Genomic DNA, 26,615 nt, shown 5'->3' with positions numbered 1-26,615 from the left:
AAAAGCATGTGCCACTACAAGAGGGGATTTTCTTTTAAAAATGATTTTATTTATTCTTATTTTATATGTGTTGGTGTTTTATCTGCACGTGTGTCTGTGTGAGGTGTCGGATCTCCTGGACCTGGAGTTACAGACAGCTGTGAACTACTGTGTGGGTACCGAGAGTTGAACCTGGGTCCTTTGGAAGAACAGCCAATACTCTTAACTATGAGCCATCTCTCTAGACCCACGAGAGGGAAACTTTGACAACAGATTTAGAAATTGTGTGCTTAGGTAACTGTTGTATGAACAATGTGTGTGTTCACACTACACACGTATGTTTAAATGTTGTCCTTAACACGTGATTTAGGAAAATGATTCAAGTGTTTAAGATTTATATATGTTCTATTTTAAGATATGTGTGTGTGTGTGTGTGTGTGTGTGTGTGTGTGTGTGTGTTTGGCTCTAAGTTGAATATCTTCCAGCACCCCCTTCTTTATTTTTCTTTTGACAGACTTTTATTTTACTTTGTAGCTCAGGCTGGCAAGGAAGTCACTACATGGCCAGGTTGACCTTGAGCTCGAGGCAATCCCCCTGTCTCACACCCATCTTGGAGTCTGTTTAATTCTGCACCAGTGCCAATTTTCTAACGTTTACTGTGATCTTTCGCTGTTTCCCGCATAGAGGCTTTTAAATGTACTTTTAGGAATTTACTTCGGTTTGATTCTCTTACTGCATGAAATCACCTCTTTGCACTTCCTCTCTTGATCAGCTGACTCACTGGCCCGTCCAGCAGTCTCTCACTGCCGGCTCCCTTCATCCCTACGTGCCCTGGGAAGCGGCTCAGAGACTCCAAACGCGACAATTCATGTTGCTGCTTATTTGGGAAAATGTGGTAGATGTGCCCAGACCTTGGTCCTGAATGGAGCATGGAGTCAAGGTCTAAACTGCTGACCAGACTGTCTGCCTGAACACAGACACAGGCCACTCACTGAGCTGAGAGGGCTCTGTCCATCCTCACCGTGATGCCAAGGAGCTCGGCTGCTAGTGACTGTCTCTTCAGCCCAGAGGAAACCATCTCATTCCTTCTACTGTAACAGGAGGCGCGGGGGGGGGGGGGGTCATCAGGGAGGCGACTGTGTGAGGTTAGGATGATGTGCAGGGCAGCTCTGTTTGAGAAGTCAAACGTGTGTGTCTACAATGCCTTAAATGGGAGATGGCTTTGGCATTTAACAATTTTCTTGGCCTGCTTGGGAAAAACTCTAGTTACAAATAATTCTACATGAGTAATTTCTGCGTTCCTGCACGGCTTAAACAACTCTATCAATCAAAAACGTCAATGAAGCCGGACACGGTGGCAGACGCTCATTACCCCAGCATGGGAGGGGCCCAGGGGGAAGGCCAGGAGTCCATCATCTCTGCTTCCTCAACACACCTGAGGTTGACCCGGGCTGCCGAAGATCCTGTCTCAAAAACAAAAACCAATCCCCCTCAAAAAACACAATTTAAAGCAAGGGAAACAAACAAAAGCCATTGTGATCATGCCAGCAGTCCCCAGGCTGCTTAACCTCAAGACAAACACACTCCACGGGCAGTGCTTATGGGTACAGAAAGCATATTTAAATATATCATAACCTTTTAAAGAACTAGGATTTCTTGTAGATATATTAAGATTTAAATTGCAAGGTATTAAAGGTATTTTATGTTTCTAGCTTTTAAAAACCACCAACAAAAACCAAAACAAAACCCCCACAGGTTCTCCTGTGGGCCAGGCTGGCTTACGCTCTGGAGTCAAGGATGTCCCAGTACCTGTAGGTGTGTGCTAGCGTGACTGAACTCGGGACTTCATGTGTGCTGAACAAGCATTCAGCCACCAAGTCACACCTCTAGTCCAAGAGACATTTATTTTAATATAGTTGTATTAAAATTTTAGAATTTCATATGTGCATACAATGTAATTTGGTACAAGAAACATTTTGATACCTTGGCACTGTGTTAAAGTAAGTTCTAAAATATGTTTATTTTAAACTGTGTGCATTCGTGTCTGTGTATGGGTACGTGCACATGAAGACAGGGGCCCGAGGTGGGTGTCAGATCCCATCATCCTGGAGTTAGATGTGGTGGGATACCCACGTGGGTGTTGGGAACTGAACTTGGGTCCTTTGTGAGGGCGTACTTGCTCTAAGCCTCTGAGCCATCTCTCCAACCGCCAAAGCTAAGTTCTATTCCCTTGGCTTAGACAACTATATAAATCACAATTATAAATTCATGACATAACGATTTACTGAGGACTTGGGCACTTAATAAATTACATTCCTATTCATGTTATTTCTTTAAATTATTTCTGTTTAAAATAGCATTTTTTCTTTTTTTTAATTGATTTTTATTGAGCTCTACATTTTTTCTGCTCCCCTCCCTGCATCTCCCCTCCCCTTCAGCCCTCCCCTAAGGTTCCCATGCTCCCAATTTACTCAGGAGATCTTGTCTTTTTCTACTTCCCTAAAATAACATTTTAAAGGATCGAATTAGCCACTCATTTCAAACACTGAGCAGCAGTTAATTTTTCAAAGAGAATACTAAAATCCTCCACTAGGGGGCACCAAAGACTTATTTATGATAACGGCCTTTTACAAGTAAATTTAGCTTTTATGAATTTGACACAAACTATGGCATTTCCAAATAGAGGAACTGTTTCTTTTCTTTTTTTTTTTTTTAAAAAAAGTATATGTAGAATAAATTTTGGAAGTAGTTATTTTGGCTGGCTTGAGTGTGTGTAACATTTTCCAGGATGCTAACAGAACACTTACTTGGTGGAGCCAGGCGTGCGCTTTGACTGCGGTAACTCACTCACTAGACGTGCACTCCTGGCCCCCTCATCACAGACTGGGGAAATGTGAGAATGAGAGCGCACTGTGAAAATGGTGTCATGCTGTCGTGTTTTCCCTCTAGCGGTTCCATTCCTGCGGGGGTGGGGGTGGGGGTGGTGGTGGGGGTGGTGGGAAGGAGCGAGGAAGCAACGTGGGTCCACGGTTTAGCACAAATAACCTGGAGCCAGATGCTTGCTGGGAACATGCGCGGTGATGTCAGGATGTGACTAAGTCCTAAGAGCTAGTTAGTAATAATCCTGAGCTATTGGCCAAATGTTTATAATTTATATTAAGTCTCTATGTTGGCTATTTGGGAAGTGGTGGGCAGGAAAGAAAAGTCCACCTGCAGTAGTACTAGCGAATCCCAAGCTTTTCTTGCCTCTGCCATTTGTGCAAACATTCATAGTCTTAAAAGGGGTTATTTGTTTAGGGCATATTTATTGAACATTTACTGTATCATGGTGAGCTTTGTTGTAGCTGCTAGAGGTATCAGCGATACCATATTCGTTCAAAATAATCCCTTAAGGGCACCAGAGAGATGACTCAGGGGTTAAGTGCATTGACTGGCCTAGAGGACCTGTGTTCAGGTCCCAGCATCTACGTGGTAGGTAGCTCACAACAGTCTGTCCCACCAGTTCCAGTGGATCTGATGCCCTCTTCTGGCTTCTGTAAGCCCCAGAATATGTGGCACACAGACATGCATGCAGGCAAAACACACTACACATAAAATTATCACTGAGAGCTTTCAGATTTATTTTTGAAAAGGAAAGCAAGTTTGGAAAGAAGAAACACAAAGTGAGGGGAGAGAAGAGAAAAACAAAGTGTGTTCTTTAAAATAAAGTATTTTATATGGTGAGTGTTTGCCTGCTTGTATGTCTGTGCACCGTGTGCATGTTTATATGGTCAGTGTTTGCCTACATACATGTCTGTGCACCATGTGCATGCATGACTTGTGCCCAAGGAAACCAAAAGAAAGCATTGGATCCTCCAGGACCGGTGTAATCAATGGCTGTGAACTGCCATGGGAGTGCTGGGAATCGAACCCAGGTCCTCTGAAAGAGCAGCAGTGGTGTTAATCAGTGAGCCATCTCTGTAGCCCCAAAAGAAAGTATTCCTTACCCGTGAAAACGACATCCTAGAGTAATCTCATCGGTGTGGAGCAGAGACAGAGTAAGCCTGAGCCCGCAGGTCCAGGTGGCAGCTGACCTGGGTAAATTAGGAAATTGCCTAATGACTATCTTAAACTAATTATGTTCTTCCAAAAAGTATGAACCGTTAATTTAGGAAGTGTGAAAAATCCACCGGCATTTTCCAACTAAATGTCATATGGATGTGGGTGACTGTTTTCCTATATGGATAAGGTAGGTAATCTGTCAGCAGGAAAAGATCATAGCAATCAAGAGAAGCATGGAGATACACCTTGGGAAAGGCCGAGAGAGAGAGAGAGAGAGAGAGAGAGAGAGAGAGAGAGAGAGAGAGAGAGAGAGAGAGAGAGAGAAAGATCCGTTGTCTCTGTGGAAACTGTTGCATGGGAAGCTGAAAGTGGGTTAGCTAGCAGCCAGTACTCATCCCACCCTTGGGCCGGCTTGGGGAGCACAGTTGTCTTTCTCTGGCTGGTGCTGAGATAGAAGCAGGGGCACAGTTATGGAAGCCGGCAGTCATGACCAAGTTCAGGCCATTCTGAGCCACTTACTGCCAAGATTGTGTTTTAGCCCACAAGGCAGATTGCTGCAGGAGTTTAGGTCAGAGATTATTATAATATTAGGTCAGTTTTTGTTCATTCCTATATATAGATGCTTGGCTGTGTTCAATGTCCTGTCAAAAACTAAATCACTATCAGAATTAATGTGGATCTTATCCTTTGGTGCTATATTCATTCACACTCAATAAAATTGGGAATGGGGCTTAAGTTGGACTCTGTCCCTCCAATGCAAGGAAAGGCTGCACTTTTACATCATTAAGCAGCAGGTAGGAAGCTTGAAAATCTGTTCAATTGTCAAGGAAAGTCTCACATACACACACAGCTAGTCTCTGGGGTAATCATTGAATCAGTGCAGTTTCTCCTCCTGAGCAGGCTTCATAAACCTGCCCTAATGCCCACTGTCCCCTTAATTCAGAAGCTCAGCTCTGGTAGCATTTGCTGGCAACTCATATTGGAAACCTGTATTTTTTCTTTCTTTAGAAAGTTAATATGGTGGCACTTCTACTCAGTTTGGCCACATGGCTCCCTGCTGGTGGTTTCAGTGTTTCTCGGGGAATTCAGTGAGGCTCTCCTGGGCTCTCGAAGGGGAACCTGATGTATACGAGCTCTATGCCATATTCTCCTAAATGCTTTGGAGTTTCTGATTTTATTTTTCTAATCAGAAAATAATAAACTGAATTCCCATTCATATAGACGTCATTCCTGAAGAAGATGTGGGTTTTAAACTATTTTGAATGTTTACAGATTAATTGCAGAGGGAAAAAAAGACATTAAAAACAACCCCATCTAGGGCTTACCATGTGGATCAGGGAGGCAGAGGCAAAATATAATGCACCAAAAGTCAGGAGAACCTAGTCATCAAAGAGATGCCATAAAACCAGGGAGAAACGTCACTTCACATCCAAGGGACCCAGTATCATGGTCAAGTGAGAAGTGTTGGCCAAGGAATATAGAATGTTATAACCATATGACAATACAGTTTACTCATAAAAAAGTACAACGTACCTGAGCCTTGAAAACATTAAGTGAAGGAAGCCAACATGAAAGACCGTAAGTGATGTAATTCCATTACAGGAAATATCTAGATTGAATGTGACAGACACGGAAGCTAGGCGGGGTGTATAGAGATGGGGACATATTTTAAGGATTGTGCTATTTCTTTGAGGTGTTAGAAAGGTCGTAACTTTGTGCTGACTGTGCATTTCTGAACATGCTAAAAAATACCAGTGAATTCTACACATAAAATGAGTGGAATAGGTGGTATACGAATTATATATCATTGAAGTTATTATAAAAATAGTTCAGGCATTTGGGTTCAAGTTACTGTCTTTGTGATTCCATGTTTTTTAATCTTGGGAGGTTTTTGTTTTTGGGAAAAGGTCATACAATTTAGCCACCTGCCCTAGTTGGGGTTGCTATTGCTGTGAGGAAACACCAGGATGCAGCTTGGGGAGGGAAGGGTTCATTAGGCTCACACTTCCACAGCACTGTCCATCATTGAAGGAAGTCAGGACAGGAACTCAAAGAGGGCAGGAACCGGAGGCAGGAGCTGATGCAGAGGCCTTGGAGGGGAGTTGCTTACTGGCTTGCTCCTCAGGGCTTGCCCAGCCTGCTTGCTTTCTTATAGCCCAATGATAGCACCATTGGACTGTGCCCTTCCTTATCAATCAATTTTTAAAAATGCCCTACAAGCCTGATCAAATTTTCTCAGTTGAGTCTGTCTCTTCTCTAGTGACTCTAGCTTGTGTCAAGTTGACATGAGGTAGCTAGCATCTTTGGAATGTGAAAAGCATATAAACAGGTGTCTGTAAATTCCCTTCTTATTATTTTACCTCTCTAGATGTGTTTTCTAAACTAGAATCTGAGAACAATGCAGAAATGCTGTTCTATTCAGGTTCTTGTTCAGGGTTTAACACTAACCCGTGTGGCTGGCTGACCAGCGCGGACAAGCACGCCTCTGAGCAGAGCGCAGCACGGATGACTGCAATGAAGAGGAATTCCAGAAGTTTGTGTCAACAAGAAGCCACCCCACGATGGGCTCATGATACACGTATGGTGCAGAGGGAGAGGCTGGCATATAATACAGCCTCCAAAATGCCGGGAGTTTACGGTCCGGTGCACACAGGTGCACCATCCAGTGACTTTACTGTGGCTTTAAGGTGTGGGTTTGCATCAAACATACAAGAACAAAGGGAAAACCCAGGACAGGACTCCATGGGAACACACATGTGGGAGGAGATGTTCCCAAGCTGTGTCTAGAAGAGTCCTCCTGGTAAAGGCAGGATGATTTCTGGTGGTAGGAACACACACACACGCACACGCACATGCACATACACACGTGCATGTGTCTATTTGTATACCAAGCTGATATCCCACATTCTACAGTGCCTTGTCAATTGCAAGCTCAAAATCTTGGTTCTTTTTTCACCGAGGCCCCACACAGCCTTCCGTACGGCCACTGATGACAATACCTTTGGTTGTTCAGACAGAAATCTCCAAGAATCATCCTCAGATACCTCTTCCCCACATCCAACTTCTCAGATCTTCTAGGCACTATTATTTATTATTTATTTTTTATTTATTTATTTATTTGTTTGTTTGTTTGTTTGTGGGCCTAAGTATGTACACTACAGCCATGTGGGAGTTAGCGGAGGCCAGAAGAGGTGTGGGATTGTCTGGAGCTGCAGTTCTGAGCCGCCATGTAGGTTCTGGGGGTTGACGCTGGGTCTTCTATGCTTGTGACTGCCAAGCCATCCCTCAGCTCACCCTCAACTCTCGCCTGCTACATCTTCTGGACAGCATCCAACGTGGCACTTTGATCATAAAAGTTACCTGATAACACCAGACTTACTGGGTCCACACCGACTGTGAGGAACCCCACCCGTCTCCCTTGGTTTCATCTGACTCTCTGCTTTAGTCTGGCAAGGGGGTGTTTCACTTTTGTCTTTTCCGTGTCATACTGAAGGAGCAATAAACACAGCCAGGCTGCAGGTGCCCCGCTTCCTTGTAACACAGGCATCCATTGTCTTCAGGGCACACAAACACCTGCCCCACACGGAGGAGTCAAACCCAGCGCCACTGAGGAGTCACTGAGGGTTTGTAAGGAGGTCAGACTGGCACTTAGGAGGCTGGTTTTGCTTTCAGCATGGATAATGGATTTCAGGAGAGCTCCTAGCTGGAAGCAGACTGGAAGACAAAGTCAGAACTAAGGCCGCGTGGGACTGAGTGCTACGGGGAACAGAGCAAAGCTTCCAAATGCGGAAACACTTCAAGGTGGAACTGGCTGGATCCAATGCTCTACGGGATATGGGGTCTGGAGGGAAAGTTTTAGGGGGAGCTCCCAGGTTCCTGGCTTGAGTCACTTGGTGATGTGTCATTTAATGACCATTTGTGTTTTACTTGAGACAGGGTCTCAAGTAGCCCAGGCTGGCCTTGAACTCCTGACCATCCTGCCTCCACCTTCCTAGTGTGGTCTTTGAGGGTCTCTGCCACAACCCTGTCCAAAAGATGAAGCTCAGAGATCAGGCTTGGGGTCGGGGTGTGAGTGGGATGTGGGGGGATAGGGTGGGGTGGAGTGTTTCCTTCTAGGCATTTGCATTGAAGGCATTGCTGTTGAGAACAAGCAGTGAGCTCTGGGGCTGTCACCTGTCGGGCCTACAGATACATACATTTTATAAAATAGTTTTAATATATATATATTATTGGTTTAAAATTTCTTTTCTTTTTCTTTCCTTTTTGTCTTTGTCTTTCTTCTTTTCTTCCTTTCTTCCTTCCTTTTTATTTTTTTGGATTTAAGTATTTTTTTTTCCTATGGTTTTGCTTCACTGTAGCCCAGACTGGCCTTAAACTCTATGTAGCTGAGGACACCCCGGGCTCTCTTATCCTGTTTTTCAGAACACGCATTACATGGTAATCTTAAAATTTGTGTTCTCCTATTTGGGGTAACTTTTACTGGACAGAGTTCATGAGAACGCAGCGGTCCAAATACGGAGCCAGGGACATTACCTTTGCCACAGGCGTCTGACCAAGTATGTGGCTCCACTAAGAACACCGGGGCCCGGGTGTGAGCGTCCGCTTCACCGCAGCCACACAGCTGCGTTTCCTGAGCACTGCGGTCTCCACAGTAACCGCCATTCCCCGGCCTCCACCCCCAGCCCAGCCGCGCATTGTCCAGCTCCACGGCAACAGCGGGCGCGCGGCAGCGGGCAGCCCCAGGCCGGGCCGCAGGGCGCCCGTCGCTCCCCGACAGCGGGGCCGGGCAGCGGGCGCCCCGACAGCATGCCGGAGAAGCGGCTCTCAGCCGGTAGGTGGGACCCCACGCCCCGCCCCCGTCCCGCTCCGGTCCTTCTCCCGAGCTGCTCTACCTCGCCAAAGTCTCCTTTTGCAGCTGGGAGCCTTAGGCTAGCTCCAGGGCCACCGTGGGTTCCAAGTCAGAGTCGAGAGACCTCTCCTTCCCACCTCCACCTTGAATATTCTAGTTTAAAAATCGAATCCATGCGCGAATAATAAACATTTTACTGAGTTCACCCCGAGTATGCAATAGGTGCTGCCCTACTTTATCAGAGAATTTCATTTAGTCTAGAAGGAAGTCAGATGGATCCGAGTGTGAAAATGTAACGTTTTGTCTCGTTTCAGACCCGCCAAATATTACAGAAGAAGAATTTGTAAGTAAATTTAGAGGGGCTACTTAGAATCCTGTCCCCCCACCAACCCCCATCCCCGGTTTTTGTTTTCATAGAAAAGATTAGATCGTGGAAGAAGCGTGCGCTTTTCCTCTTCGCCATTTCAGTAAACACAGTGGCGAGAACCACACACAGGGTTTTTACATGCTCGGCTGATTTGTGCGTGGATGTTAATTATCGTCAAAGCTGTTTCCTGTAAAAGACGCGCGTTTAATTTCTCCGTGCTCCCAGAGTCTCCAACAGCGCAGGCTTATCCCCAGGGTTTTGTTGTGGTGTGCTTGGCAGTTCCTGGTTGCTGTAAACATTAATATAGAAGAAAAGGGGTCAAAGGGGTCAATTTTGGGATAGGGAAGCTCACATTTACAATGCCAGCATCAGGGATGGTTGGCAAGAAGATTGGGAGTTCAAGGTCATTCTTTTCTTTCCTTTCCTTTTTTTTTTTTTTTTTTTTTTTTTTTTTTTTTTTTTTTTTTTTTGGTTTTTCGAGATAAGGTTTCTCTGTGTAACAGTTCTAGCTGTTCTGGAACTCTGGCACTAGCTCTTGTAGACCAGGCTGGCCTCGAACTCACGGAGATCCACCTGCCTCTGCCTCCTGAGTGCTGGGATTAGAGGTGTGGGTGGCCACCACCTTCTGGCTAAGGTCATTCTTTGTGACATAGCAAGTCCAAGGTTACATGAGACCCTGTCTTAAAAAACAAAAACCTGGGCATGGTAGTGTGCATTTAACCCCAGAATTTGGGAGGCAGAGACAAATGGCAGATTTCTTGGAGAAAGTTCCAGGACAGCCAGAGCTACATAGAGAAACCTACCTCAAACAAACAAAGAAAAACTCAAATAAATAACAAAAACAAAATTTAAAAACCCTTAAAACAATTAACCAACCAACTAAAACAACAACAAAATGGTCCATTTATAATTGTTTAAATTTTTTTCTATACATGGTTCTCAGGTAGGAATTTTGGAGAAACTAAGCATCCTAAATACCTGCAAACACACATCAGTCGGGAGAATGCTCTTTGGAGCGTGTTCTGTGAAGCCCATTCCTTATCTGAGGAACTCGCCCAGGGTCCAGCAGGACACCAGCAAGGCTTACGCTAAGGTCTGAGTCAGAGCTCCGACCACTTCCATTGTTTACAATGTCCTTCACTTATTTCTCTTGCTGGCTGATATCTCACTTACTTTTGGCTTTTCGTTCAACTGACATGAGTGACTGTATACTCAAAGTATTGTCCTAAATGCTGGGGTTAAATTTCAACACATTTACAGTCCAGGGGGGCTTAATAGTAGAGAGAGGAATACGTCAGCTGATCCTGGAAGAAGGGTGGAGGAGGGGAGCGGAGGGAGGAGGAGAATGAAAGAGCAGCTCCAAAAACCTCTCCACACTAGCATACAGGTACACACAGTACGTCAGAAGTGCTCCAGCATATTGGCAAAGCCCCATTTAATGGGAAATTGAAGTTACTCTTCAGTGCAGCAGGATTCCTGAGCCAGCTGGTCCTTTCCAGTGCAGCTTCCTCCTGGGTGTCTTAAGAACACTTAACACACCACTTAACATTAGAATATTTGTGCTCCGAGACGCAGGCACCCACTCACTGTCTTCCTTCCGGCACTCGGATCTGCTTCTTCCCCCTTTCCAGCTTCTCTTTCCCCTCTCCCACGAAACTGTTGCCCCTTGGGCTCTGTTCTCCAGAATTTTGTGAGCGAGCTCCTCTTTTGTCCACACCGTTCCACCAGCCCATCTGCTTGTCCCTTCTTTAATCAGTGTCTCTCTATGGAACCTGTGCTGGCCTGGAACATGCTGTGTCTGTAGCTCAGGATGAGGTCAGACTTTCCATCCAACTGCTCCAGCCTCCCCAGGGCTGGGATGGGTTACAGATGTGCACCACCACACCTGGGTCCAGACACTGCTTCTGATGCTCCCTTATCCCCAGAGAGCTCTCAGGATGTCCCCGCGCCACCTCTACAGACCGGCTTTCCCATGGCTCGCTTGCATTTTGGTTAATGGTATACTGGGTATACCCAGCTCTCTTTCTTCATGCCTTGCCTGCAAGCACCCACCTCTGCCTCCTTCCCTGGCTGTGCCTTCCTCTACTTCTGTCCACCTGCTGTTCCATCTCAGGCTCCGTGCCCAGCCAGGGTTTGGCTGTAGTCCTAACGGGTATGAGCGCTTCTCAGCTGTGTGTATTCCTCTCTCAACTGTAGCTTTTCTTTGTCTAACGCATATGGTGCAAACTTCTGTCCGTCAGTACTGGCTTGTGGCTCATCACCCCTGCCGTGGCACACTGCTGCTAAGCCTTTCCTGAATCCCACTGTAAGGAACTTGATTAGTAGCTGGCATCCTTGAATGCTGACCACAGACTAATATTTAACCCCAAGACAGCCCTGTGAGGGGAGTGATGGCTACTTCCCACATCTCATAGACGAGGGAGTCAAAGTCCACAGAAGTTAACCACCACTGATAAGAGGCCACTTATCTAGTAGCCCATAGAGCCCTTCGAGCATTCAGTTGTCCTTAATCTGGCCTCCCAGCCCCGTTCTCTGTGATGAACATCACATCCGCCCTGTTCTGAGTTCACAAAGCACTTCCACGTGCCTCCGGCTCCAGCCAAGCTGCCCTGTTTTGCCTCCTGCCTTTGCTGTCGGTCTGACTGGGTTGTCCTTCCCCATCTGTTTCACAATCTGGCCCATTCCTTCAGGCTCAGCTCATCCCCATGAAATCTTCCCAACCTAGCATCATGCAGACTGCCTTGGTGCTCTGGACAGCTTCCCGTGGAAACCAGCCTGTGACCAGATTCTCAAACTCACATGCTCAACCAAGTGTTGGCTACTCACTTAAATAATTAACCCGCCTCGGACATGTGCTTGGCCTTGCTTCTCTGAAGTGTGATGGTGGTGTTCTCACCAACAAGCTACATATTCTTAGAAAAAGTCGGGTAGGGACCCTCAAGCCTTGTTTTTTGTCTCTCCTGAAGTTAGTTAAACTGTCATGTGAGCTCTGGTCGATAGGCTGTAAGTAGCACTGCCGTGCCCAGCCCTGGAGAGCTGATGTTTACAAAGTCACGTGACTGGCCCCTTTGTCACAGGCTTGTTATTGTGGTTGAGCCACATTCAGACACCGGGTTACCGAAATTTTGAAATTCATGTAAGTATAGGAAGGAAGAGTGAGCCAGTTTTCTTCTCGCTTGCTGGAATGGTGATCTGAGGCTGGCATCTTGAGTCATGTGATCAAAGGGAGCCTCAGTGGCAGTGCGGAAACGTTCTATGTCATTTGGGAAGCAGTGTTTTGGTGTTCCAGTGTTTATAATAACCTTCACCATATTTTCTCAACCAGTAATCTAAAACTCCTTTTTGTTATGGATGTCTACAAAAGAGCTTAACCTTCCCATGGGGTCTTTAGTCTCAAAGCGAGGAGTCATACGTTTGGAATCAACTGCTTGTCTGCCAGGGACGACATATATATTGAAATCCCTGTTTTTAGGTGGCAGGCTTGTTTTGGGGCCAAGTCTTGCTATGTAGACCTGGCTGGCTTGGAACTCTATGTAGACGATACTGTCCTTGGACTTGGTATGTAGCAGGCTGATCCTCCTGCCTCTGCCTCCCACATGCTGGGCTGTAGGCACAAATCATCATGCCCAGCTATTGAAATATTTTATGTGTAAGTTTTGAAGTCTCGTAACAAAACGGCAGGCTGGCACTGTCTTGCATTCCTTTGTATTTCCCAAAGCACACTGTACAGAGCGTCTTACTCAGATGATTAGCTTGGCTCAGTGGATTGTTATTTCATTTGTTTATTTAGTTTTTGAGATGGGTGTCAGGTAGTCTGAGCTGGCCTCTGACTCTGTAAAGATGACCTGAGCTCCCTTTCCTCCGGCCTCCGCCTCCCAGGTGCTGCGGTCATAGGCACACGCCACCCACCCCGCTTAACGGCTTCATTGTGTTTGACTGGGCTTCAGGAATTTTCTTTGGGAAAACACTACAAAGGGTGAATTTATTTTTATGTCCTTTGTGGAGCATTTTTTGTTTGTTTTTTTTTTTCAAGACAAAGTTTCTCTGTAGCTTTGGTGCCTGTCCTAGAACTAGCTCTCATAGATCAGGCTGGCTTCGAACTCTCAGAGATCCGCCTCCCTCTGCCTCTCCCTCTGCTGGGATTAAAGGCGTGCACCACCACCACCCGGCTGAACATATTTTTATTTATGTAAATGATACATGACTACTCGCGATCCTGGCTCCTCCTCTTGCTTTCACAGAGCATCAGATCCACAGCACAGATCTCCACGGCAAAGGCCTGCGTGTACATTGTCTTGTCACACATGCAGTGTGCACACTGAGTCAAGTTTGTGAGTGGCTCCTGAGCCAGGAGTGGTGGCACACATCGTTAATCCAGCACTTAGGAGGCAGAGGCAGACGGATCTCTGTGAGTTCGAGGCCAGCCTGGTCTACAGAGCGAGTTCAAGGACAGTCAGGACTACACAAAGAAACCCTGTCTCAAAAAAATCAAGATAGATAGATAGATAGATAGATAGGTAGATAGCTAGATCGATCTAGGTTTTTAACAGTAAAACAGAGTACATTAGGCTTAACAAGGATTTAAATATCTGAGTTTTAAATCCTGATTTTTTTCCTTTTGTGTGCCTTAAAAATAATTTGTTATGGGAAAAAGCTTTATAAATAAAAATCTTAACATTTTGAAGAAAATAATTTGTTGGAACCATGGAAATAGGTGCCTGCCGCCACCACGCCCTCTGCCGTGATGGCCATGGACTCACCCTCTGAAGCCATCAGCACCGATAAACCCTTCCTTCTTTACGTTGCCTTGGTCATGGTGTCTAATGTCAGCAACACAGAAGGGTTTAAGACACCTGCTGTGGAGTTGCCATGACCAAGCTGAATGCAACCTCAATGGTATGGTGGCCTAAACGTGACTTGCCTAATGACAGCATGACATCAGTTGACATGCCAACACGAATGCTGGGAAATCTTACAAGGCCCTGTCCCTGGGTGGCTGCTGAGAGGGGAGGGTAGTTTTCCCCCAGGGGACGAGCCCCTGACAGGTCATTCAGGCCCAAATGGCCAACTCTAAACACACACATATGAACCACACAAACGGATTCAGTAGGTTATGCATCTCTCTGTGTGTCTGTTGTAATAATAATAGTTGAAGAAGAGTGAATTTGAGAGGAGAGCACAGGAGGCGGTCGGAGGGGAGAGGAGGATTAGAAATGATGAAAATATAGGATTTATAAAAGAAACTCTCAAAAAATTAGTTTTAAAAGGAATTTTAGATTCAAATACTATTTACAGCATTTAATTGTGAAAACTGGTGTTTGTTTTCAACCAAGGCTGAGCTGTCTCAGAGTCACCCTGCCATCTTTATAGCTTGGATGTAATTACAGTAATCAGGTCTCCAGAGCATGAAAATAGCATCCTTATTTGTGGTAGTTTGAAAGAAAATGGCCCCAAAGGAGTGGCCCTATTAGGAGGTGTGGCTTTGTTGGAGGAAGCGTGTCACTTGGAGCAGGCTTTGAAGTTGCATATGCTCAAGCCCTGCTCAGTGTCTCAGACCACTTCCTGTTGCCTGCTGACCAAGATGCCTGCACACCACCATGTCCCACCATGATGATAATGGACTGAAGTTCTAAACTGTAAGTCACCCAATTAAATGTCTTCCTTTATAAGAGTTGCTGTGGTCATGGTGTCTCTTCACAGCAATAGAAACCCTAATACATTATTTAAACACAATATATCAAAATATCCATAACCCTAGACCCCAGGAAGAAGGATGCATGGCTGTAATCACTTAGTGTTTGTTTTCCAAATGGAACATGGTGGGTTGGGTAACTGAGAGCAATCTCAGTTGGTAATAGGTAGCTTCACATAGAAACCATGGAGGGTGGGGTGGCTGGAATGCAGGAATCGTTGGTTCTATCTCCCTTCATCCCTTCTTTCCTGAAGACAATGCATAGCTAGGAGCCAGAGCACTGTGGGAAAGCCTTCTGGAAACCGAGATGCATTCCAGAGGGCCCTTGGAAAGTATTGCTATTTCAGGTCACTCATCTCTACGGAGGTCTAGACTCGGGACAGGGATCAATTCTCTAATGATTTTGGAGCTGCGGAAACTGTTAGACGTTCCACAATAACATAGTCAATGGTTGTAAGTTGTTCCGGGGGCACACATTGCCAGTGGCGAATTGCAAAAGCAGCATTCCGTCTGACTGGAGAGAGAACCGTGCTGGCTTGTCTTTCCTTGGCTTTTGTCAGTTTGACATAGGCTGGAGTCATCTGGGAAGAGGGGACCTCAGCCAAGAACGTGCCCACATCACATTAGCCTGTAGGCGCAGCTGTGGGAGTTTTCCGGATTGATGATTGTTGCAAAAGAGCCCAGCCCAGTGTGGGTGGTGCCACCCCTGCTGGGTGGTCCTGGGTGTATAAGAAGTGAATTGAGCAAACAAGGAGCAAGCCAGTAAGCTGTGTTCTCTTATGGCCTCTTCTTCAGTTCCTGCCTTCAGGTTCCTGGCTGTAAACTGAAACAAGCCCTCTCCTCCCTAAGCTGTGTTTGATCCGTGTTTTTATCACAACATGCAAAGGCAAATGAAGACACTAACTAACCCTTCCAGGGAAGCACCAAGTGCTAAGCAGTTACCGTTGTGTGTTAGCTGTGAGGTTAAAACTTAGGGGCCTCACCACACTTGCCTCTACCCCTTTAAGATGGAGAAGGGGAGAAAGGGAGAGCCACTGTCTCTTTTAAGCTAGACTATCAGGTTGGAAGGACTTTTGTACAGGGAGAGAGCCTCGGAGGTTTGGGTGTGGTAGAGTCACTAAAGTCCATGGCTATGATCTGGGATTAGAATTAAATCACAGGTGAGAAGGAAAGAGTTTCTACAACTCTTTCAGTTTCATTCAGAGGACCAGTGAGATGGCTCAGCAGGAGCTCCCAAGACCGACGGCCTGAGTTTGATCCCTAGAACCTACACGGTGGGAGAACCAACCCCGAAAGCTGTCCTCTGACCTACTCATGGTATATTGAAAAGAGATCTGCTGTGAGATGGAGCAGAGACAGAACCACACACCCACTTCCATCAATAGCAGCTACTGTGGCTGGCAGGTGTGCGCAGATGGCTTGGTCCAACCCTCCTGCTGTTAGAGATTCAGGAAGCCTGGGCTAAAATTGGACGCGCTGACTTCACTTTGGCAGGAGGCACACGGGAGGACAGGCTTCAAGACCAGCAAGTACTAAAGACCCCCACGCTGAGCCACACCTGTGGAGTGATGTAATGGAGGAACTGAGCGGAACTCAATTTTCTCGTTACTCCTTTAACCGTCAAGTTTGTTGGGTACTTGGAAAATACCAACATGACTTAGGAAATTTAATTAATCAAAAAGATGTCCGAGTAATTGGATTGAGGAAACTTAATGAGAAAAGCAGAGCTACTAAAACCAGATTAAAGACTTTTGGGGTTTTTCCCTTTTATAATTCAAGGGCTTTGGGAGTAAAAAGCTTGTCAGATCGAAAGATGCCACTTTGTGGTAAAGTTCTTGCCTAGCATGCACAAGATTCTGTGTTCAGTCCCAGTACCACGCACGCACACACACATGCATGTGCACACACATGAGCAGTGTACACATGCACACATGCATGCATGCGCACACATGTGTGCCCTGCATGCACATGAACATACACATGCGCACACACATGCCTGAGTGCATGTGCAGATGCGTATGAGCATATGCACAATGCACACACACGTGCACGTGCACACACGTGCACATGCATGCCTGAGCACACACACGCATGTATGAGCACGTGCACACATGCACGCATGCACACACACACAGCACGTGCCTAGCCCCTTTGGTTTACCTGCTGATGTGACTAGATGTGCCCACGCTGAACTAGTAGTTGCGGTGGGAAATGCACTCCCTTATTCAGAGGCACAGCTTCCTGCTGAAATGGTTATAATAAGGCCATAGCAGGCAGCGCTTGCACCAACCTCACACATCATAGCTGCCCCAAACCAATATAACTATCGGTATTTAATATCCCATAAACGTTAAGACGTAGCATCACAAAAGAAATGCCAGTTTTGATGTATTTGGACAATATTTTAATTTATTGCGGTCGTCTCTAGAAATTTGAGCATGTGCTAGTACCACAGTACCATGGAGGAAAGTCAGGGCCACCAGTGCACCCAGGACAGTCAGTCCCCAGCAAGAGGGGCTCAGAAGCCAAGGAGAGATGTTATGTCGAGAGGTGGTTGTAGCTGTAGAGTCTAGCCATGAGAACCCAGACGACAGCGCGCGTCCTTTGGTCTCTTTCCTAGCGGTTCTCTCTCAGTGTATTTCTGGGAAGTTCATGTCTGAGATGGACCACGAGAAGTAGACAAAGCGTGCGTTTCATCTCATGGGCTGAGTTTGGGGCTCCTAGAACTGGACATGCCTAGAGCAGGGGTTCTCAATCTGTGGGTGTGACTCCTGTGGGGTGAGTGACCCTTCACAGGGGCTGCCTAAAACCACCAGAAAACACACATTTACCTTGATTCACAACAGTAGCACATTTACAGCCATTAAGTAGCGATGGAGATAACTATGGCTGGGGGATCACCACAGCCTGAGGGACAGATGAAAGGGTGGCATTGTTAGGAAGGCGAGGACGCTCCGGAGCGGGCGTGTGGCCCTGAGGGTTGAGGACCTCTGCTCCAGAGCGGGTGTGTGGCCCTGAGGGTCATCGAGGTGTTGCTGATCCACGAGGCTCTATGGAATGCCTAGAGCAAGTTTAAATCAGCTAAAATAAAACTGAAATGCATAGTTTAGAAAAGCTAACAAATTTTATTCCCTACTGCTATTGATATGTTTATTAATATGGTTATATCAATTTGTAAAATTAATATAAAATATACATTTTCCTATGCATGGATTCATGATCCTGTGGCTTAGTATTGTGAATTTTGGTTACTTTTTTATATACAGAATTTAATAAAATAAATTTCACCTGAAAGACATAGTTATTGTTTTAAAATATGTTATTTAGAATTTACCACCAAGGCCCAAATTTGGCTACTCCTATTGTTCCGGCTCTCATTTTGTCAGCTCCACACAAGCTGGAGTCATCTCAGAAGAGGGGGCCTCAGTCGAACGGGCCTGTGAGCGAGTCCCACACGGGTGTCCCCATCCTAATCAATGGTTGATGAGGGAGAGCCCAGCTAACTGTTTACGGTGCCACCCTGGGCTGCTGGTCCCAGGGTTCTGTAAGAAAGCAGGCTGAGCAAGCCATGGAAGCAGGCCAGTAAACAGCTCCCCTCCATGGCCTCTGCATCGGCTCCTGATCCAGGTTCCTGCCCTGACTTCTGTTCACGATGGACTCTAAGCTATAAGATGAAACATACCCTCTTCTCACAGGGCGTTTTTGTCCACGGTCTTTATTACGGCCATAGAGCCGAGCCTGGACAGTTAGTAATCTTATGGCTTCCCCTGATGGTGTCTGCCTTGCTCTACTTTAACAGACCAGAATTCCGAGCCGTGCTGCTAAGACTCCACTCTGAAGCTGGTACATTTACCTAACCCTTGGTTCATCTGTTTTAATCACTTGGGGTCTTAGCAAACTAAACCCTTTGTCAATTAGATGGGATTTCTAGTAAGTTCCTTGATAGGAATCTTTTTGGTTTTTTGAGACAGGGTGTCTCTGTAACGTTGGAGCCTGTCCTAGAACTCACTCTGTAGACCAGGCTGGCCTCGAACTCACAGAGATCTGCCTTTCTTTGCCTCCTGGGTGCTGGGATTAAAGGCAGGCACCACCACCCAGCTCTTGGTATGAATCGTGATCCAGGCTATTTATAATTTCCAGACACAGCAATTACATAAAGTTACCAAGAACAAATCTATTTTCCGAAGCGGGTTTAACAATGCCATAGTCCTTTCTGTACACAACTACTTCGACTTTGTCATCTGCTCCTCCCCGTTCTCCTCCTCCCCCCCTCCCCCCCTGCTGTGCATCCTCCCCTCTGTCTTCCCTTCCCTTCATCCCCACTTTCACCTTCACCTCCCCTCCTGTGATGGGGTCTCTATCTGGGATCTGGGCTGATTAGGCTGGCTAGCCAGAGAGCCCCAGGGTTGGTATCACAAGCACACACCACCACACCCAGCTTCCTATGTGAGCCTTGGGGATTAAAGTCCAGTTGGAGTGCTTGCACAGTGTCTTAGCAAGACTTTCTAGTGCTTACCGAAACACCACGACCAAGAAGCAAGCTGGCTTACACTTCAGCATTGCTGTTCATCACGGAGGGAAGTCAGGACAGGAACTCAAATAGGGCAGGAACCTGGAGGCAGGAACTGATGCAGAGGCCAAGCAGGGGAGCTGCTTACCGACTTACTTGCCCCGCCTTGCTTAGCCCACCTTCTTATGGAACCCAGGACCGGCGCCCCGGGGTTGGCACCACCAACCATGGCCTGGGCCCTCCTCCACTGGTCATCACTAAATGAGAAAATGCCTTACATCTGGTTCTCATCCAGGTGTTTCCTCAGCTGAGGCTCCTTCCTCTGATGACTCTAGCTTGCGTCAAGTTGACACACACAGCCAGCCAGTAACACAACACAGCAAGCCCTTTACCAACAGAGCTATCTCTCCAGCCACTACTTTACTAATTTTTAAAAATTAGCTAGTACTTCATAAGAAGAAAATTATCAGCCATATGGAAGTAATAGCATTGTGTCATGTTTCAACTTTCGTGTTAGATTTACAACATTGAAGTATAATTATGAATAACAAATAACCACATGTCCTGTTCCCCCGAGTGTGCCACCATGGGCTCTTGCCACAGAGGAAACAATGACCAATGACGTAGGTGGCTTATAATTAGGAGAGCAGGTTTTTCTTGGCAGCGGTTATTCGATTTTGCCAATTTCAAAAGTGGCTATGTTGGTGGGTGAGACAGTTACAGAAAAAAAATGTATACAGTCCGTATGCAGAGCACATGCCCTGGCGAAAGTGTCTATGTTCAAAATCCAGCAGGATCCAAGTCCTGGAAACTGAACCTCACGCTAGCAGAAATTGAATATTGTGCTTAGCTTGTCACTCTAATTGAGCAGCCAAGAATTTTACATCCCTTACCACTTGCTACTGTCTTTAACGGTGACTCTGCCTTCTTTTTTTTTTATTTATTTTAAACTTGTATTTATTATTATGTGTGTGTGTTCAAGGCGCACATGTGGAAGGCAGTGGGAAACTTTACAGAGCCTGCTCTTTCTACCTTTGCCCGGGTTGTGGGGTTGAGTTCAGGTTTCGGGTTTTCGTGACGAGAGCATTTACCTGTGAGTCGTCTGGTAGGCCTTCTGCCTCTATTTCTATGAAGTGCGTGTTTTAAAGTCTGAGAAATTTATCATGCAGTGCTTCAGTTTGTATTTGTGGATAATTATTTTACATGTTCTGCTACATTCTTCTTGTCCCCTTTGTTAGCTGCAGTAGCAAGGACTTTGAGAGAATAGTCCGCTCTATTTTGTTGTTGTTGTTGACTGTGGTGGTGGTGGCTGAGGTGAGGTTTAAACTGTCCTCTTTGAACGCACTACATAGCTGAGACTGGCTTTGAACTCTCGGCTCTGTGCCTCCTGAGGGCTCAGTTCATGTCGTAGCCCATTTTCCTGCCCCTTCCAGAGACTGTGTTAGGTTTGTAGTGAGGCTTCAGTGTGTAACTGACTGAAAAAGTCTGAGATGTAAGTCCCCATAAGGCGTGTTTCAAAACATGGCCATAACATGTTTTTATGTTTTTTGCAGGAAAATTTTTTGGCAACAGATGGCTTCCTTGTGGATTACTTTAATGAGTTCTTAAGCCTTCCCGTGAGTACATTATGATGTTCTATTTATATTATTACAGCAAGGTATTTATAAATTATTAGTGTGTGTGTGAGTGTAGTGTGTGTGTGTGTATGTGTATGTTTGAGTGTATGTGTGTTTGTGAGTATGTGTGTGAATGTGTGCATGCTGACGAGCATATGTGAGTGTGCATGTGTGGGGGGACATATGTGTGTGCTCATGCGTGCACATGTGTGTATGCATATGTGTGTGCATGCTGAAGAGTGTGAGAGTGTGTGTGTGCACATGTGGGTGTGTGCATGTGCACGTGCTTATGTGTGTGAGTGTGCGCGCATATGGGTGTGAGTGTGTGCATATGCATGCACTCATGTGTGTGCTCATGTGTGTGAGTGTGCTCATGTGTGTGTGCATATGTGTGTGTGGTGTGTGTGCTAGAGAGTACATGTGAGTGTGCATGTGTGTATGACTCTGTGTGTGTGTGCATATGTGCACTTGTGGAGGTCAGAGGACAATGTCATGGACTCAGCTTTCTCTTTCCACCGTATATGGAACCTGGTGATGGAACTCAAGTTGTTGGGCTTGAGTAGCAGGTACCTTTACCATGGAGCCACCTCCCCAACCCCAAAGCCTGGACTATCTTGTCAGATATATCTATCAAATATAGTTTTTCTTAGACACACTAAAGGACTAGGTGAGATGGTACATGCCTTTAATTCCAGCGCTCAGGGGGCAGAGACGGGTAGATCTCTTTGAGTTTGAAGCCAGCCTGACCCACATTGAAAGTCCCTAGCCAGCCAGGTCTACATAGTGAATCCTGGTCTCAAAAATTAAAATAAAGATAAATCATTTAAGGTAAATTGTGGATGTGATTAATCACACCTCTAACCCCAGCACTCTGAAGCTTGAGGCAGGAGAACTGGCATAGATATTCAAGGCCAGCCTGGGCTATAGAATGAGATCCTAAAAAAAAACAAACAAGCAAATAAATAAAATAAAGATCAATTAAGAAATTTTTGCTCAGTTTGTATCTCTTTATAGTTAAACATTTGGACTTGAGTCCTACTTAGGAATATTCCTATTGAAGAAACTGGAGCTTCCTTGTGCATCAAAAGCTATCTGTGCAAAGTTCTGACCTGCTGCTCCTTGTGCATCAAAAGCTATCTGTGCAAAGTTCCGACCTGCTGCATGTGGCAGCATATTAAACCTCGAGCAGGCTGATAAGGACAATATCAAACTCTCATGAAACTACTTTATGGTGTTTTTAACCTTAGCTTATTATTGTTATTCTCTTGGCAAGACGTTAAAGCAGAATTTGTATTTAAGGCGATTAGAGTTTGCACCAGTGATAAATAAGACTCAGGACACACAGGTGGATGGCAGTTCGTAGAGTTTCAGCTCAATAGCAATGATTGACAGAGTGGCTATTAAGAGATTCGGGAAACACAACACAAGAGTTCCTGAAATGGTTTACCTTGTCCTGTAGAAATAAAGTCAGTGAGGAACGGCACTTCAAAGGAAGTTAAAGCTTTCTAGATCATTCATAAAAGCAGGAAACCTGCTTTGTTAAAATTTTTACAGGTAAAGGGCTGGGAATGTAGCTCAGGTGATAGTGTTTACCCACCGTGTACCAAACCCTGGATGGATCCCCAGCACCACCCAAACCAGGGACGGTGGTGGCTCAAGCCTGCAGGGCTAGCATCTGGGAGATGGGGTCAGCATCCTTAGCTGTGAGATCCTGTCTCAAGAAGACCAAGCAAGCAAACAAACAAACAAACAAAAACAAAATTAACCAGGAAAAAAATAGAACATAGAGAAGTCGCAAATAAAGTCGAAGAGTGGATGATAAACTGTTACAGCCTGACCGCTGCCCACGTCTTTGGGAGCGGGGAAAGACTGAGCCCCTCGTCCTTGCTAGGTCTGCACCAATGAGCCGCGCGCTCGCTTTGTGATTTTCTTTCCTTTCAAAGTCGTTCGTGCTTCTTCCTGATTTGATCCAACTAGGGACAGTGGAACTGGGCTACTAAGTCACCTGTGCCCTTTCCAGAACCAGACCAGGCAGCTCTCTGGGTATTCCCTTGGGTTCTCGGGGCGTTCTCCCTCACGTTCACCTCTACTCCTGTGTCGCACAGCCTCCAGCAGCTTCACAAAAGTGCCGGGGTTCTGCTTTCCCAGATTACATACTCTCCCCGCCCTAGGCTCTGCAATCTCTGTTCTTCTCCGAGAAGCACATTTTGTAAAATATGAAAAAGTCACGCTTGCCTAGCAGACATAGAGGTACATAGTGAGTTCAGGGCCAGCCTGGGACACGGGAGAAGGGGGTGGGGTGGAAGTTAAGATACAGCTCAATAGTAGAGAGCTCTCCTCGAAGGCTCCCAACCGTGGGTCCCCTCCCAACACCTCACACACACCCCCAATCCAAAACCAACCAATCAACAAGAAACAGCTATAAATCTTAAATTTTAGTTTCTCGGCATTTATGTCTTGGAGACTGCCTTGGTGCTTCTTTGATCCATGAAGTGCATGAGTTCCCTGCCGTGTTCAGAAAATTTGTATCAAGCTGTAGAAGTCAACAGAACAGTAACAGAAAATCAAAGCCAACCATGATTACCTTTCGGCTTCTTGGAAGTGGGGGCCGGAGGATTGCCCCTAAGTTTGTTGAGGCCAGCCTGGGCTACAAAAAAAGAAAGAAAGAAAGAAAGAGAGGAGAGAGAGAGAGAGAGCGAGAGAGAGAAAGAGAGAGAGAGAGAGAGGAGAGGGAGAGAGGGGGGGGGGAGAGAGAGAGAGAGAGAGAGAGAGAGAGAGAGAGAGAGAGAGAAAGAGAAAGAAAGGGAAAAAAGAAAATGTTGGAAAAATTCAGCCATAGTCCTGTGACCCAGTCAAAATAGATGTTGCCAGCTTGAGTGTTTTCTTTCAGGCCTTTGCTCAGTGTGGCATCTCCGAGGACGCTCCCTGAGGAGCTGTGCCTTTCGCCCCTCTGTACACACACAGGTCCACCCTTAGTGGGTCCAGAGCAGCGACACACCTGGGCTCTGTTCCATCGATGCCACTCCTTCTGCCTCTCCTTGCCCGGCCCTCTTCGTTTCTTCGGCCCTTTGTCTGTCTTTGAGCACTCAGTCAACAATCAGTTACCAGGTCTGCATACAGCAGAAGGCAGATGTTGTCCCAGCCTTTCAGAAAGGTCTGGGGCCAGGAAGGATGGGAATGATGGGTTATCAAAGCATGGCCTTTGCCTGGCAGAGTTCTGGATCAGAATAGGAAATAGAAATGTTTAGTTTATGAACACTGAGATAAGAATTAGAAGCCAAGATGGGTTTACCAAGAGAAAGGGGGACTGACTAAGCTCTGTGTTTTTGGATCAGGTCCTGGTATTTTAGGCACCTGTAAATATAGTGTATTATGATTTCAGCACAATATTATACAATAATAAATCAAATCATGTTTCTTCCTGCTCTGCTTTAAAGCAAGCTCGTGGCAGGATTCGATCTTCCCATCTCCTCGGCTTTTCCTTTTTGTTCTAATTCTTCTCCAGCTTAACCAGCCTTCGTTGTGTCTCTTAAAAATGAGCATGCCAAGTGTGCTGGCTAGTTTCAGGTTAACTCAACACAAGCTAAAGTCATCTTAGAGAAGGGATTCTCAATTAAGAAAATGGCTTAATAAAATGGCCATAAAATGGCAGTAGGTAAGCCTGTAGTACTTGTGTTATGCTGTCTTCTGTATCCTTTAACCCACCAAACCACACGACCTCCACATACCAACTCAACATACTCTGCTCAGCTCTTACTCAGTGATTAGGAAGGACAGTGAAGGAGTGTGAAGGGGAGTGAAGGAGTGTGAAGGGGCGTCAAGGGGGATGAAGGGGTGTGAGGGGAGCGAAGGGGTATGTAGGTGTGTGAAGGGGCATGAAGGGGTGTGAAGGGGTGTGAAGGGTATGAAGGAGTGTGAAGGGGCATGAAGGGGTGTGAAGGGGTGTGTAGGGGCATGTAGGGGTGTAAAGGGCTATGAACGAGTGTGAAGGGGTGTGAAGGGGTATGAAGGGGTGTGAAGGGGGTGTGAAGTGGCATGAAGGGGTGTGAAGGGGTGTGAAGGAGAGTGAAGGAGCTACGGGTGATTCTCTCCCCTCCATTCATGACCCCTGTGCTTTCAGAAATACCACTTACTTAAACTTTTTTTTCTCTAAACAACAAAACAGTACATCTTACAGATTGCTATGGAGTGAGGTAATGTATGTGACATATTAGAGTTTATTTTTTCTTTTCTTTTTTTTTTTTTTTTTTTGTTTTTCGAGACAGGGTTTCCCTGTAGTTTCTAGAGCCTGTCCTGGAACTAGCTCTTGTAGACCAGGCTGGCCTCGAACTTAGAGATCCGCCTGCCTCTGCCTCCCGAGTGCTGGGATTAAAGGCGTGCGCCACCACAGCCCGGCAGTTTATTTTTTCTTTAAGCCCATAAACTCACCTTCCATTCCTGAAGTACAAGAGGCAATCCCTTCATCTGACTCGGTGGATCAGTGTCGGCCTGGAGTACTCTCCCATGCCACACAAATCTGTCATTGGTTTTGCCTTTTAAAAATTATTTTCATTAGAGACTTGGATGAGAAATTATAAGAGGGACCAATATTTTTCCATTTTAAGATCACTCAGCTAGTACACGACAGGGTCCACCCAAGGCCACATGGCACAGAAAGCTCTCAGTGTCCTACCGCAGAACTAGGATAGAATGTAAACAGGTCATTTGGATAACAGGCTGAGACCTCGTGCTTATTCTGATACATAAATGAAGTAAAACAACCAAGGCTAATGTGTTTGAGGGTACATTAACCGAAGTGTAGTTCAGATCAAGAAAAATATTAGTCTGGAGACTAGAAGGCGCTCGGATGTTTCTTTGGAAAAGGCTGAGTTGTTAGACCACACTTGGAATATTGTGTTGTGATCTTGGTCCCATATGTTAAGAGTTGCTTTGCCAAGGAAGTCTCAGGGAGACTCAGCCCGTGAACACGCAGGAAACCATGTCAGACGAGAAAGGGTTGAGAGACGTGTGAGTGTTTGACCTGGCGGGGCGGCAAGAGTGGACTGGGGTCGCTCTTTCAAACATCAGAGAGCTAATCAAGGGAAATGGGTGAATCCAGAGGCAGAGCAGCGCCCTGTTTGCGAGAATCTAGTCTTCAAACAACAGGATGGCTGGCCCGGGAGGCGGTATTCAGGTGGAGGCTGGGAAATGAGAGGGCTCTGTTGGAAGAGGGTGAGGGGGTGAAGTGAGAGAGAGTTTTATCCGTTAAATTTTCCCTTAAGACAATTTCTATGACAGATATTAGAAAATCATAAATAATACTTATGAATGTGGGATGAATCTTTTTTTTTTTTTTTTTTTTTTTTTGGTTTTTCTAGACAGGGTTTCCCTGTAGTTTCTAGAGCCTGTCCTGGAGCTAGCTCTTGTAGACCAGGCTGGCTGTGGGATGAATCTTATCCCACACTCTTACTGTATAGAAAAAGAGTGTCATCTATCTATCTATCTATCATCTATCTATCTATCTATCTATCTATCTATCATCTATCATCTATCTATCTTTATCTATCTATCTATCTATCTGT

Source organism: Arvicola amphibius, chromosome 9, assembly GCF_903992535.2.
Source record: "Arvicola amphibius chromosome 9, mArvAmp1.2, whole genome shotgun sequence".
Taxonomy (NCBI): Eukaryota; Metazoa; Chordata; class Mammalia; order Rodentia; family Cricetidae; genus Arvicola; species Arvicola amphibius.
The sequence above is the reverse complement of the archived record's forward strand: the minus strand, read 5'-3'. Positions refer to the sequence as shown.